General features: G+C 37.2%; 1 protein-coding gene across 3 annotated transcripts in view; it reads left to right on the top strand.

The window, feature by feature from the left end:
* Positions 1-13,369, top strand: part of ZNF385D (zinc finger protein 385D) — a 417,913-nt gene that overhangs the window by 238,560 nt on the left and 165,984 nt on the right. The window lies entirely within an intron of this gene.

Here is a 13,369-nt window from a genome sequence, read left to right as displayed (position 1 = left end):
ATTTCCAATAATACACTGTTGAAGCAGACCATAATAAGTGTTGGAGTTACTAAGGAAGACCTTTTTATGGCAATGTTTTGGCTTTAGACTGGCTGAATGTTTACAGAATTGTTGGCCATGGATACTGCATGCTGAAAACAGTGTCTTGCTCATTTGCTAGCAACAAGCTGGGAAGGGAGATTTTTCACATACTGATCTGGTTTCCTGAAGTTTAAGAATTAGACAGGGTGGGAAAATCTGCATGCCTTTGTTAGAAGTATATATTTTTTTTCATTAGATAGATGATGAAAATCTATGTAAGATTTCCTTATGATACTTCTAATTACAACTGCTCTTTCATGCATTTGAAGAGCTTCATTCAAGTGCAGGTGGAAGGCAGGCTTGACTTGATTGATTGTAAAATGCTTCCACATTTAGATGTGTTCTGTGAAATAAATACAAAAGAAAAAAAAATCTTTTGTGTCTGAAAATGCAGTTATTGCTGCCATAAGTGTGAGAGAGGAAGGAGAATGATGGGAGGGGAGAAGACTCAGAAGAAAGGAGATAAGGGAAAAAAGAGAACTCCAGAAAATACTTCTAAAAACCCTACAAAACAAACAAACTAGAGAAAAAAAAAAAAAAAGTAGATCCTGAATGAGTCACCTTAGTAAATTAGTTATAATTTGGAAGAAAAAAATTCCATGCAATGATAATATGCCATATAACTGCTTCTGCTGTGAAAATTTTTGACTTGGCTAATATTTCTGTATTTTGGGGTATACTGTGTCCGGAGAAAAAAATGCACAGGAATGCATTTCCTTATCTTATAATTGCTATAAAAATATTGATGCTCTCAAAAACCTGTTAATTTATTTTTTTATTTAAATGCAGTGTAAGAATATGCTTCAGTTGAGAGTTTACAGAAAATAAATACAATGCACTATATTGAGAATGGATTCCTGAGAAAGATCAATAAACGCTGTATGCAGCAGAATGAAGTTATCAAAATGCAAATATTTTAAACAAAACAGAATTTAACAATTGCTGAGATAAGATATTCCCTCAAAGCACACTGAAGACAATTTCTAGTTTACATAATGTAATTAAATTCAAGCCTGAAGAGTTCCAATTCGTCCCAAAGACATTATTGGCAATGTGATTTAATGTGGTGATAAGGATGAAAATGTAGCCTCTTTGAAGGCCACAAGAATATTATAAAAATACATTTGGAAACTGATAACAATTGTTTGCAAGTTTTGTTGTTTTTTTTTTTTTAAACTACTCAACAATGACATAATGAACAGAAGACCTTATCCATTATTAGCAGCACAACCTCCTCCTGACAAAATTTATGTCAAGTTCACACCAATGTAACTTTCATAGTCTCACTATGAAGGTATAGCTATGAAGCTATACCAGGAGAAAATGACCCTTTTTTTTTTTTTTGAGGAAGAGATAAAATCAATTGAAAACAGGAACAACAAAACCCCAAACATGTAAGTGAACACAGTTTAAGGAAAATTTGAATCAGTGTTTTCTTACAATGTAGTGAACAATTTTTTTTATATTCTTTCAGCAATATGAGAGATGAATGCAGGTTCTACATACACTGCTTTCTCACAGTTGGTTTTATTGTTTATATGATAGGAGACAGTGTGAGCTGAAAGCTTCAGAGGTTCAGCCTTTTTTTCTGTCTCTAAGTAATATTTCTAATTATATTTTAAACACGCATTTCATCTACAAAACACAAATATAGTAGTTCCCATTTTGTAAGATCAGCTAGTTGAAAATTCAAGAGCTCTGGCAAAAATATTAATATAATAAATGTTCATGTTCCTTGATCCTTTTGTATTATGAGTGCCTCAAGTCTGGCAAATGAGGACTTCATCAGTCAGAATATAGAAAAATTAATTCTGTGAATTAATCTGCTGTGAAGCACGTATTGGCAATGTTGGAGAAACATCTTGCAAGGTACCAATGTTTTGCTGTTGATGCGCAAAGGTCATTTAGCTTGCTGAGTTGAAAGGGTCTTGAACTAGGATTAAAAAGGGAGAAAACTGCTTGGATAGTGATGCTTCTTACTGGAGAAGCTTTATAGTCAAATTGCCCCTCTTGAAAGGATTTACTTGTTCCTTAACAAGTTCATGGAGTGACCCCTTACTGACAGTGAAGTGGTATTTATAGTATTTAGCCAGTCATCAGAAATTACTAATTATGTCTCCCTTGGAATATGCATGCTTTGGTGACTCATGTAATATGCTCTCATTATCTCACAATTTGGTATCTCTGATACTTTAAAAAAATATGTACATATGTACAGTAGTGGTACTTAAAACCTGCCTTTCTTAAAGTTCCATATATTAAATATTTTGTAATTTTTAGGTAAAAACTGTTGCACCTCTTGTGGTGTCCCCTTTGATATTAAGAGGTGTTTCTTGTTCAGTCACTCTTGCATTTGTAATTTTACAAAATCTTCTAGCAGGCTTGCAATCACATTAGTCAAGGACCAGAGATCAAAGGCTAGTCCATTAGTGGCCTCTCAGATCTGACCTTCCCTTAGAAACTATTCTATGAAAAGTTTAAAATTACTCTTTACAGAAGGGCAAAAGGCTGTAGCAAAGGAATTACGAAATACGTGCTATGTCCAACAGCAGGACCCAACCACTGGCTCATCTGCTTCTCAACTGGAAAACCAAACTGAACACTCATAATATGTAAAGAACAATCTGTGTTTTTAAGTTTGCTATTTTTTGCTGGCTTAGGTAGTACTTTATGCAACTTTCTTCTACAGAAAACCTGAAAGTACTCAACATAAAATAATACCTGAAAGCCTCTAAACTGTGCTCTTCTGTGATTACTATTGCTTTAAGCTTATCAGAACCTCTTTGATTTTTCTGTCTTTCAAATTAAAAATTATCTAACTCCAATAAGAAGTCAACTTATTACTTTTTTTAAAAGTAACATTGCCCAGCCTGGCACCTTAGAATAACTCATGAACCCCATTTTATTATTTATCCAAAAAATGCCTAATAGCAGGAACTTTACCCATTTTATGATAAAGCTTCTCACTCAGGAATTGTATTTTAACAGTGTGCTCGCATTTTTATCCCAGGAAAAAAAAAAAACAACAACGCAACAACCAAATAATAATAAGTAACCGAGTAAGTAGGATACCTGGATGTTTGGGACAGTTTTAGTTGTTTGTCATGATTCAAACCAAAGGCATTTCCCTTTGGTGTTCCCTGTCCTTGATGACCCATTGAGATAGCTATCCTGAAGTTGGTCTTCTATTGTTTGACCTAGTGGAGTCTTTATTTGTAGTTCTAAACGTTCATAGCATCAGACAGAAGCTGATAATATTAAAAGCTTATTAAAGCACTCACCTTGTGTCTAGGAGACAGCCCAAATTCCTGTAATGAATGGGTGAGGCCTCGTGACAGGAAGTAAAGCATGTTCTATGGAACTGTGGATATTAATCCTTGCATGAGGGGGGTGAGCCTAGGGGAAACTGCAGGATTGCTGGTTAACGTCCAGCTGGGATGGATCTGCCCACTTTCAGGTGGCTGCAATGGACTTCTACTCAGTGGAATACCCTCTCCAAGGACCTTCATTAAAACCATGGTTCATTCTTATTATTTCCCTTTGCACTGGTTGAGATATTCAACAAAGGTGGGGAAAAAGGAGGTTTCTAACCTGACTAGAACAGTGATAAGGTCCAGAAGTCAGAGGTTTACCCAGTCATGAAAAATTCTCATGCCCAGCAGCAATGTGCAGGAACCCACTAGGACTTTACTAAGAACAATTCCTAACATTCATCATACAGTAGTGTAGTAAATTTTTTACTGTTATAATTTAAATTCTTACCCATTCCAATCAAATGTCCCCAGGGGACTGAATAGAAAGTAAAAGATAATAGAGTACAAATTTTATCACTAATTCTAAAATTTGAATGGCCTCATATCCAATGATGAAAGAAAGATTGTTGTCGAGCAGGAATGAGAGAGAACAAAAGGGCAAGAGGAATCCTAATGTGGCTGTTTACCCGTGCAGCAAGTTAGTTATTCATCTGAGAAAGCATCTAGCATTGTCACCTTACATGGTGTGAATATGTCTGTGCATGTGGCTGAATATAAATGTGTCTATATGAGCATGTGTATATGCTTTATGCAACATTGCACTACTTGTGCACAGTACCTCCTGAAGTTGTCCTTGAAGTTACTGGTTTTAAGGGATGCAAATGAAGATGAAATATGGCCCAGTGGATTTTAATGTACAGACAGCTACTCTTGATAAGAATAATTACTTGATTAAATGCTGTGGTGGACAGTGATCAAGGAAGGAAGTGGCAGATAAGTAATGAAAAGTTATTAGTACACACAGTATCGACAGCTTATAGAACACAATAAATTATCTCCAGCTGGATAAACCAGGCATTACAGACCCTTGGGTGAAATGGTTTTATTGAGACTTTCTATTTCTTACACTTATTTTCCATGAAGGCTTCTGTCAAGTGATGCAGTTTTCTGTTGTACAAAGCTAGACTGCAAAATCACTGGAACCTTCAGATGAGCTCAAAGTCACTTCTATATTGCAGTCTCCTCAGTCTGGGCTGCCAGAACACAAATGTTTATGAAATGGTCATTGCTTTTTTACATTAAGAGAAAACAAGAGGGTCTGCAGCTGAAGTGAGTGTAGAAGTCCATCATACCATAGTGCATCTTCATGAAATGCTCATCTTCTGCTTTGCTACCTGCAGACCATTCCTCAGGACAGAGACATGGACCTCTACACCAGCTTTTCCTCATCTAACAGCCCCGAGGCAGACATGGTGTTGGAATAATATGATCCTTCTGTCCAAGATGAATTCATAGGCAGTCAGTACAACATGCAACAGTTGCCTGATATGTCCAGAGTCTGAAGAGATATGGCTGAGGCTTTTGAATGCAGCTAAAGTTCTTTCTGTTGATAATGCTTGTTAGGAATATGAAGTTAATCTATAATTTACACCTTTATCTGTGGTATACCATGCATCTATATAGTGTAGAAAAGAAGAAATTCTGTGAGGTGAGGACTTAGTTCAGTGTTTTCTGTCACTGCATCCATATTTAGCCACCTAGAGTAGCTAGGCCTATTTTTAGAGGTACTGAGTGGCAAACTGACTACAAATCAAGTCTCTGAATTATCTTTAAATAGCAGCAGTATTGTATTTAGGCAATCATGGTTTCAATTATTATTTTTTTTTATCAGTACAATTGCAAAGTATATATATAAAGATGGACACTGAAAAGTGCGTGTTGAAGAGAGAGCTTGACTTTGGGGTACAGTTTTTTTACTCAGCAGTGGGAAACAGAATTACTTTTAGGCTGCTATTTATGACAAGGTGTTTTCAGACCTGATAATTAAATTCAGAGGTATGGCAGATCAAAAGAAAACTGTACAGGAAAAAGATGTAACAAGAAAGTCAAGAACAGATACAGACAGGGTTTTTTTTCCTGTATACCTTGTTCTGAATTAGAATGGCAGGAGGCTCTGTCAATAAGATCAAAAGATGGGAACAGAGATGGAAACTCTCCTTTCACTGTTAATTATTCTAAACCCAGTAGGAATGTATTTGAACACCACTGGCAGAGTGGTAAAAAGCCCTGACTTTACCCCCCTCCTCATCCCCCTCTTTCTTCTAGAATAAGAGTACTGGAGCATTTGAAATTTAAAAGAACTTAATTGTTTCTGGATGCTTTTAAATGAGTTGGTTTTTTTCTTTTCACTATTAACCCTTAATGGCTATATCGTTAACAGCCACTTTTTGACATGCTGCCACTTTGTTTTAGAAGTTAGCATGAATAGCATAAATTAATCCACAGCGATGTAGTGGAATGTGTTTATTGTAGGATACCAGCTTGGTCATTCAAAGTGGTGCTTTCCTCTGTGCAGAGAGACAGACATTTCTGATCTTTGTTTTTTAGCAGAGGGTGAAATATTGAAGCACTGTGTAATCATTGATGATCCCAGGAAATTTTCTGAAGCACTGGGGAAGCTAATGTCGTAGTTAATTCCTTAGGTGATAATTCAGTTTTTCTTGTGGAAATTTCATGCTGGTTCACTTGCAGGTGTTCTTCATGTTCTCTTCTAAATTGCTGCGTAGTGTTGCTGAGCACAGTTGGTAGTTGCTGTGATTATCTCAGATGGAGCTGAATTTCAATGGGTACGAGGGATCTGCAGGGGTCCCAGGTCTTTTAAGAGGATTGGAGGCCTTGGCTGGGATTCAGCTCCCATTTCTCAGAGTATATATAGTAAGATCCATGCGTATAGATATCTGTGAGTGAATTGGGTGTCTAACACCCCTTTTGATCAGTGAGATTCTTGAATATATATTTAACGGAGTTTGGAGAGCTACTCAGCCAACCAAAGTTGGTGTCTTCTTCCAGGTGTGATAAATAACTCTTCTGACTTTTTTGGTTGCATCAGTTTGATCTCCGTTGATTGTAGGAAATTAGACATCCAGCTTGCAAGTAGGCACTCCCATATACACAAAAAATAAGGTGTCTCCAAGTCAAATCCCATCTACAGTAAGATCTGCTATGGAAAAAATAAATATCACTGATATTTTCACTTTATGATGATTCATTCTTTACACCCTAATGTGAAGCTTGCATGTGTGGAACTGCAAAATGATTGCACATAGACATGTGAATCAAATTCAGCACTGGTGTGAATAAACACAGTATAAATGTTTTAAACCTATATCATAAAAAACTATGCCGTAACTTGGATCTCTTTTTATATCTGTAAATAAGTGCCTTGTTTGCTGCAAATTTTATCCTCTTTTTGCATGGCAGTTTCTGATAGATTGCAGCTTATTAACTAGCATTTTTTTATTTAACTAGCATTTCCTCTGATAGCAATGTGTTGGCCAAAATTATACTTCTTTGGAATTCAAACACATAATGCATATTTTCCATGAGATTATTTAAACTTTTTTATAGTCATTGGGGATGAAATTGCTCATGTCTAACCGTAACTGGCCAAAAGTTTGTCTAACCTAAGTTAAATGTGGATACCTTTCTGCAAGTCAGTGGAATGAGAGAAGTACCATTAGAGAGGGACCAGTTGTCTTCTTCTCACTTTACCATGCGGAGTAGCACTGGCTAGTTTAGTTGAGTGCCTCCTATTTGAGTAGCTAAAGGTGGATGTGGCTTAAGCTCCTGCCTGTGTTTGGTTTCAAATGTGCTGCTGGCACCTTGCAGGCACTTGAAGTACTGCTGCAAAGTGTCTCAGCTCTCCAAAGCAGGGGAGAAGTTGTAAGGCTGTGCAGCTGGAAAGGTTTGTGTCCCTTCTTGCCTATAGGGCTATGCTACAGCCTTGTTCCCAACAATTGACCCAGTATAAAAACTAAGCTACTCTGCACCCGCTCACGCTGGGGCTGCATTTGTCAGCATTTTTCTTTTGCAGTTCTATATGGAAATCACAGCTCAGTGCCTTCATAATCACTGGGAAATGTAAAATGATACTGCATTGCTACTTTTTTGTTTTATTTCATTTTTGAGCAGCTGTATATAGCATCAAGAAAATGAAGTAGTATTGTTTCATGCCTATATCTTGAAATGTTTCCATTTAGGGACTTAAGGATGTGGAAACTGATTAGATTACATAATACAGGATCAAACGGAATACAGATAGTCTTCTACATATGTTGTGCTTCAAGATGTTTTATTTCTTAAGGAAAAATTAGGAGCAGAACCATTTGGGAAGAAAAAGATAGAAAGACTTGGACAGAAACTTGACACTTCCTTAATTAACTAGAGCTCACCAGATTACTAAAAAAGCCATTTCATGTTCAGAAAATGAAAAACTTTGGCTACAAGTCTGTTCTGGTTCATCCACAAAATAAGAACACCAGCTAGAAATTGAAAAGGAACTTGGAAGAAAATCATAAGAGAGGAAGTGAATACTAATCAATATAAATTAGAAGAAGTATGGAACATTAATAGGGAAAGCCAAACATAGGAAATGAAAATTTGTGCTTGGCAAGACAAAGAACACTAAAAAGTTTTTCGTGTATTAAAGAAAAAAAAAAACCCAATCCTAATAGTATAAGCCACTAGATGGAGATAGTAAGATTGTTACAGTTTATTTGAAACAGTCATAAGCATTAAAGAAATATGGTTTATTCTGTATTTTGAAAAAAGCTTGATACTGTCCTTATGTCATGAGTGTGCTGAGGCACTCCTCAAAATGTCTGGAAGAAAGAAAGGAAGATGTAAAGCAGCAGCTACTAAAAATGAAAACAAAACAAAAACAAACAAACAAAACAACAAAAAATTAACCAGCCAAACATCTCCCATCCCCAACACCCCTAAAAAATCCAAACCAAAACAAACCACCACAAAACACCAAACACCGATGTGAAACCACAGGGAAGGACAGGAGTGCTAATGATTTGCTGGTATTGAAACAACTGATATATCTGAAATAATCACATTGCTATAATTTCTAAGCAAAACAAAAAGGTGTCTAATAAAAAATGCAATAAATTTTCTTATTTTAACTGAATATAAACAGACTATTTCACTAAGTGATATCTGGTTGTGTTAGTTGAGACTTGTCATTTGATTGATAAAGATGGTTTTAGAAATAACAGATATTCATAGTTTTCACCACTGTTTTATTTTTAAACAGATGTACTATATGGCATATACACATCTGATTAGGAAGGGGTTAATTGACAGATCCTCTGCATACTGAGTTTAGCCAATTAGTGGTGGTAAATCAGAAATGCAAAATGCAGATCACACCTAAGAATGGGGTGGGAAAAAATAATATAGAGTGGGAGAGCAATACAGAATTTTTCAATGCAACGTCTGGATTTATAGATGTATATGTTATAAACTGTGAGAATAAAATGCCTAGATTTGCTGGTGGATCTTGACCAGTATATTGCAAAATTGTAGGGTGTGTAAGAAAGGTGGACCCAAAAAGTGAAAAACTGATTGATTTGTTCACCCCACCAAAGGCAGTAATGGATTATCTACATGTGATACACACAAAACCCAGACATTAGATAGACAAATTTTGCTCAATGCAGTACAGAAATAAAATTTTAAGTGGAAGAGAGAGAAACGAAGGACTATGCATGTGGGTGTTGATGTTATCGCTGGTGCCAGTTTTCACTCTTTGAATGAAAAAAAACCCACAGATTTTTGTGTGTGTGATTGAAAACATCTTTGTCAGGGACTCAGAGGAGCTTCTTGGTCTTGTTTGCTTTCAGGACCGTCTTCCTCTTTAAAATTATTATCTATCTAATAAAAAAACCTTTTGCACCAGTTGTGTGCATTCATTCATGTTCATTATCTTAAATCTTGTTACATGCTCAGGAGCAAACGTTGACAGGAGTGGGCATTTAGTAAAACAATGAGCAGCAATAGTTCTAAAATGTATGTCTGCAGCACTCTGTGTACTAACTATGCATATCCATGGGAAGGAAATGCGGAAGAATGTGCTCTTTAACTTGCCACATGATCTGCGTTCAAACTATAAAACACAGAATAACTAGCTTTAAGTATATAAAAATGCATATTGTTGCTATTTATATTTCTTAAGCCTTGTATGTAGAAAATCCCAGTTTGTTTAAAAAGAACTGTGCTGATAAAGTCTGCACGGCAAAGATTTGTAAAGGCTCTCAGAATCAAAGGTGAGTCTTTGTTTACCTCTTGAAAATGTTTTTATAGGAGGTTCTGGTTAGCCATTTCCAATAGAGAATGGAGCACTTGATCAGATAGCAGCTAAACTAATGAAAAGCATCATGGAAGTGACAGGAAGATTAATTAAGTTCCTCCAGTTGTATTCACGTGTGGCAGTTCAGAGTTCCTTTGGGTACTGCTGCAGTTAAATGGTATTCATGGTGACAAATATTGCAGATTTCTAGAAGTGGCACTTCTGAGTCAAGGGTAAAAAACACATTTGGTAGTTTTAACCAATGGAGAGCGTAAAAACCCAATTATGAACCTCTATGGCTAGTTAAAATATGCAAACATAGCTTGCTTCTTCCCTTATTATCCTTTAGCGTAACCTCAAGAGATTAGTAACGAATCACAAACTCTGCATTATTGTGTAGGATGTCTTAAACTACTCCAGATGGCTTCAAAATGAAAACAAACCAAATTTCTAGTTGATGTACTTAGTATATTTGATTTGAGGCACCAAAAATATGTGCACTTGGAAACACTTTCAACTACTTTTGGAGCCTTACAAAACTGTGGCTTGTTTGCTATTTATTATTTCTGCACTGTGGTTACTAACAGGAATGAAATATTCCAAATACATAAATTTCAAAATTATGTAGAAGTTCTAGCCCTGCTTTTTAACTTCAAGAATCTTTTTGTTTGGGGGTTCTTGGGTGAATTAGTAGGTCAAATGTGATTTGGATTGCTTCTCCCACTCTATTTTAAGAAATGAATGTTTGAACAATACATTTTTATTCTTAATAGCTGTCTCTGTACAGTAGATAAAATGTATTTTAGGAAACTCTGGAAGCCTTTCAAGTGTATGAGATCTTTTAACTTACTACACATGATGCATAAACTTGAAATGTTATGTCACTAGTGTATTTTGTTGCCTACTATTACAATTCTGCCAGCAAAGAGTCCCTCGATATGCTTCTGCATTTGAAAAAAATAGGCTTGTGGTCAGCCTTACTAATTGGAATTCATCAAAGCCAACTGGTAAGAGCCTGGGTATAAATCTAAAATTAGTTGCCTCCTGGGAGAGTTCAAGACTGGAAGAGAGTTTTCCAGGAATCCTAGGGAATTAACTGGGTGCATTAATATTAAATATTAATTAGTCTCTGCAAGAGATGTGCCTGCAAGTGGCTTTCGTACTTCTATGGAGGCATTGTGTAAATCAGTGAATAGATAAAAATCAGGAGAAAACATGGATAGTGCACCTACTTTACAAAGTGGCTTTCTGGCTCTAGACCAAGTCAGGCGTGGGGGTTAACCTGTAGCTTTGAAGAAATGTAAGGTATGTGCTAAACTGCTGAGAAATGCGTGCTCTCAGCTGGCTTTTTGTTTATTCCAAGGAGGTAATGTCTTGTAGGGTAGCCTGTGTTTTAAAAATCTGCTCTTTGTGGCAAACCTTTTGCCAAAGTGTGGTTTTCAAGGCAAGGCAGGGCCGAAGAAAGCAAGGTGGAGATGCTATTAGGAACAAAAAAGAAACAGGTTGTTGGGAAAGAGGATTTCAGGGAGTAGAGGCTAATTCTATTATTGGAAATAAGACTGTGGGGTAGCTTTTTTAGCAGAAGGTATTTTCTTCATGTTATGTTTATGCTGTTGCTGAATCATGAGTGTTTTGGGATTTTGTTTTTATAGGTGAACCATGCATGAAAAGATGATAAATTTGCAGTTGACCTGCGTCTGTACCAAAGCTAAATGCTGGTTAGCCTGTGCTAGCTTGTTGATGATTGAGAGTTTGTACTGTTGGCTGACATCATGGGCTAATTTCCTCATTAATTCTGCATGATCCTGCATGTCCAGACTGGGTCTTCTTAAGTCTCCTGATGCACACGAGTGTGTTTGCTGCTCCTGACTGTGCTTTCTCACTGTTGTGTTGAGTAAATCTTGTGTTTGAAATAAAACACCACCAATTCAGGATTGCAGTTACTAAACTAACCCTTGCTTTCTGAGTGATAGTAACACATTATGGGGATAAAATTTATTCTTTGTCCTTTGCTTGGAACTTTACTACATTTTTACAGTTTATTAATGTACAAGTGTAAATGAAAGCAAAGTTTGGCATTGAGTATGTGAATTTGGGCTCTGAAAGCTTTCCAGAAGAGGCCACCAGTAACTTTCCCTTCTCCCTTGCATTTTTCCCTTTCATATCTGAAATACAAAGAAATTAAATACAACTGCTTGGTTTAGTTTACCTTTGGCTACTTTGATTGTATGCTTATTCTAAGAACACAGTAAGGGGGAAGATGGTCCTGATTGTTTGGATCCTAAAGTGCCAAACAAAAGTGGAGGTAATATTCAGAACCAGGTAGTGAAGAATACATTGGTCTATGTGGTGCTTTGCTGTTTAGGCTTCCTGAGGAGCTGCCCTGCCACCAGGCTCCACTGAATTGGTACAGGCATTTGAACAGAGCAGGCTGCTCAAGAGGGGTTGTTTAAAAGCAGCATGCTTGCTGCCTGTCCACTAACACTACATCTACACAGACATGAGTCATTTGTACCTGGGCTTTCAGTGGGCCAGCTGATGGCATGAATCAGCTTTGAGGAACATCGAGAGTGGAGGCAGCCTACTTCTTGCAGGGTCTGACTCCCAGCAGAATGACCCTGAGCTTCTCTGTGGTAGGGTAAATGAAGCCTAACAGGCAAATCCTGCACCTGGGTGCAGACTGACTTAAAGGGCATCATGCAATGCCTCTGCAAAAGCGCTTTGGAGCTGAAGGGTTTCACAGAGAATTGATTCTCTGAGCTTTTACCCATGGTGAAGGGAGGGGAAGGAATGCTTGTGTTGCAGAAGGCTCCTAATAGCAGCTTAAACTTACTGCTCAGAGGACATTAGAAATATTTTAAACCGGCCTTAGAGGATGGTGTTGTCTCCTATAGCAAGCTGTCCTTCCTTGTACAGATTATATGAATTAATATTATAATGATGACATAGAGGAAAGGAAGGTGCTGTGAATAGCCTCTGCTACCTGCTATCCAAACCCTCTAGTTAAAACATAGGCCACGATTTCTAGACACCTTCCCCCACACCCAGGGGTTTCTAGATGGGGTTTCTAGATAGTATTTATTTATGGTGATTTAGGATTTGCTGTTGGTCAGCTTGAACCACTTAAGAATTCTTGATCTTCCTCCCTTAATGCTCCTGCATTGTGTGATCTTTGGTTGTGAAGCAAACTTTATTTTGGAGCTTTTCTGTGTGCTGTATCTCTCTTATTTCAGGCATACCTCTTTCTAGGCACATTTGAAATAAGAAAGAGCACTGAGAAAGGGAGAACTGTAGGACCGCCAGTGAGGAACAGGACTGAAATTTATGCCCCAGTTCTCCCTGGCAGTGTTTAATCTCAGTGACTTTCATACAGGTAGCATGAACCCTTGTGAGAGTGATGCAGCAGAGGACTCTTGCTGAGAGACATGTAGGGGTGATGTACACCAGGGCTCTTAACTCTTCTGCTGCAATTGGAGCATTCCTTGGCTGCTGTGCTGGTGGGATAATTTTGCCCTAAGTGATTGGAACTCATTAAATAGTGGTTACTGTGTGAAGCTTTTACAAATAAGAAGTGGAGCTTTACATTAATTATACCTGTCATCCTCTTTCCTGTAGAATGAAAGCATTCATCTCATTAGATCCTATTACAATGAAAGAAACACTTCAGCATACTGGCCAG

This window comes from Apus apus, chromosome 2 (genome assembly GCF_020740795.1).
Source record: "Apus apus isolate bApuApu2 chromosome 2, bApuApu2.pri.cur, whole genome shotgun sequence".
Taxonomy (NCBI): Eukaryota; Metazoa; Chordata; class Aves; order Apodiformes; family Apodidae; genus Apus; species Apus apus.
Note: the sequence above shows the minus strand (reverse complement) of the source record. Positions and strands in the feature narration are given on the sequence as shown.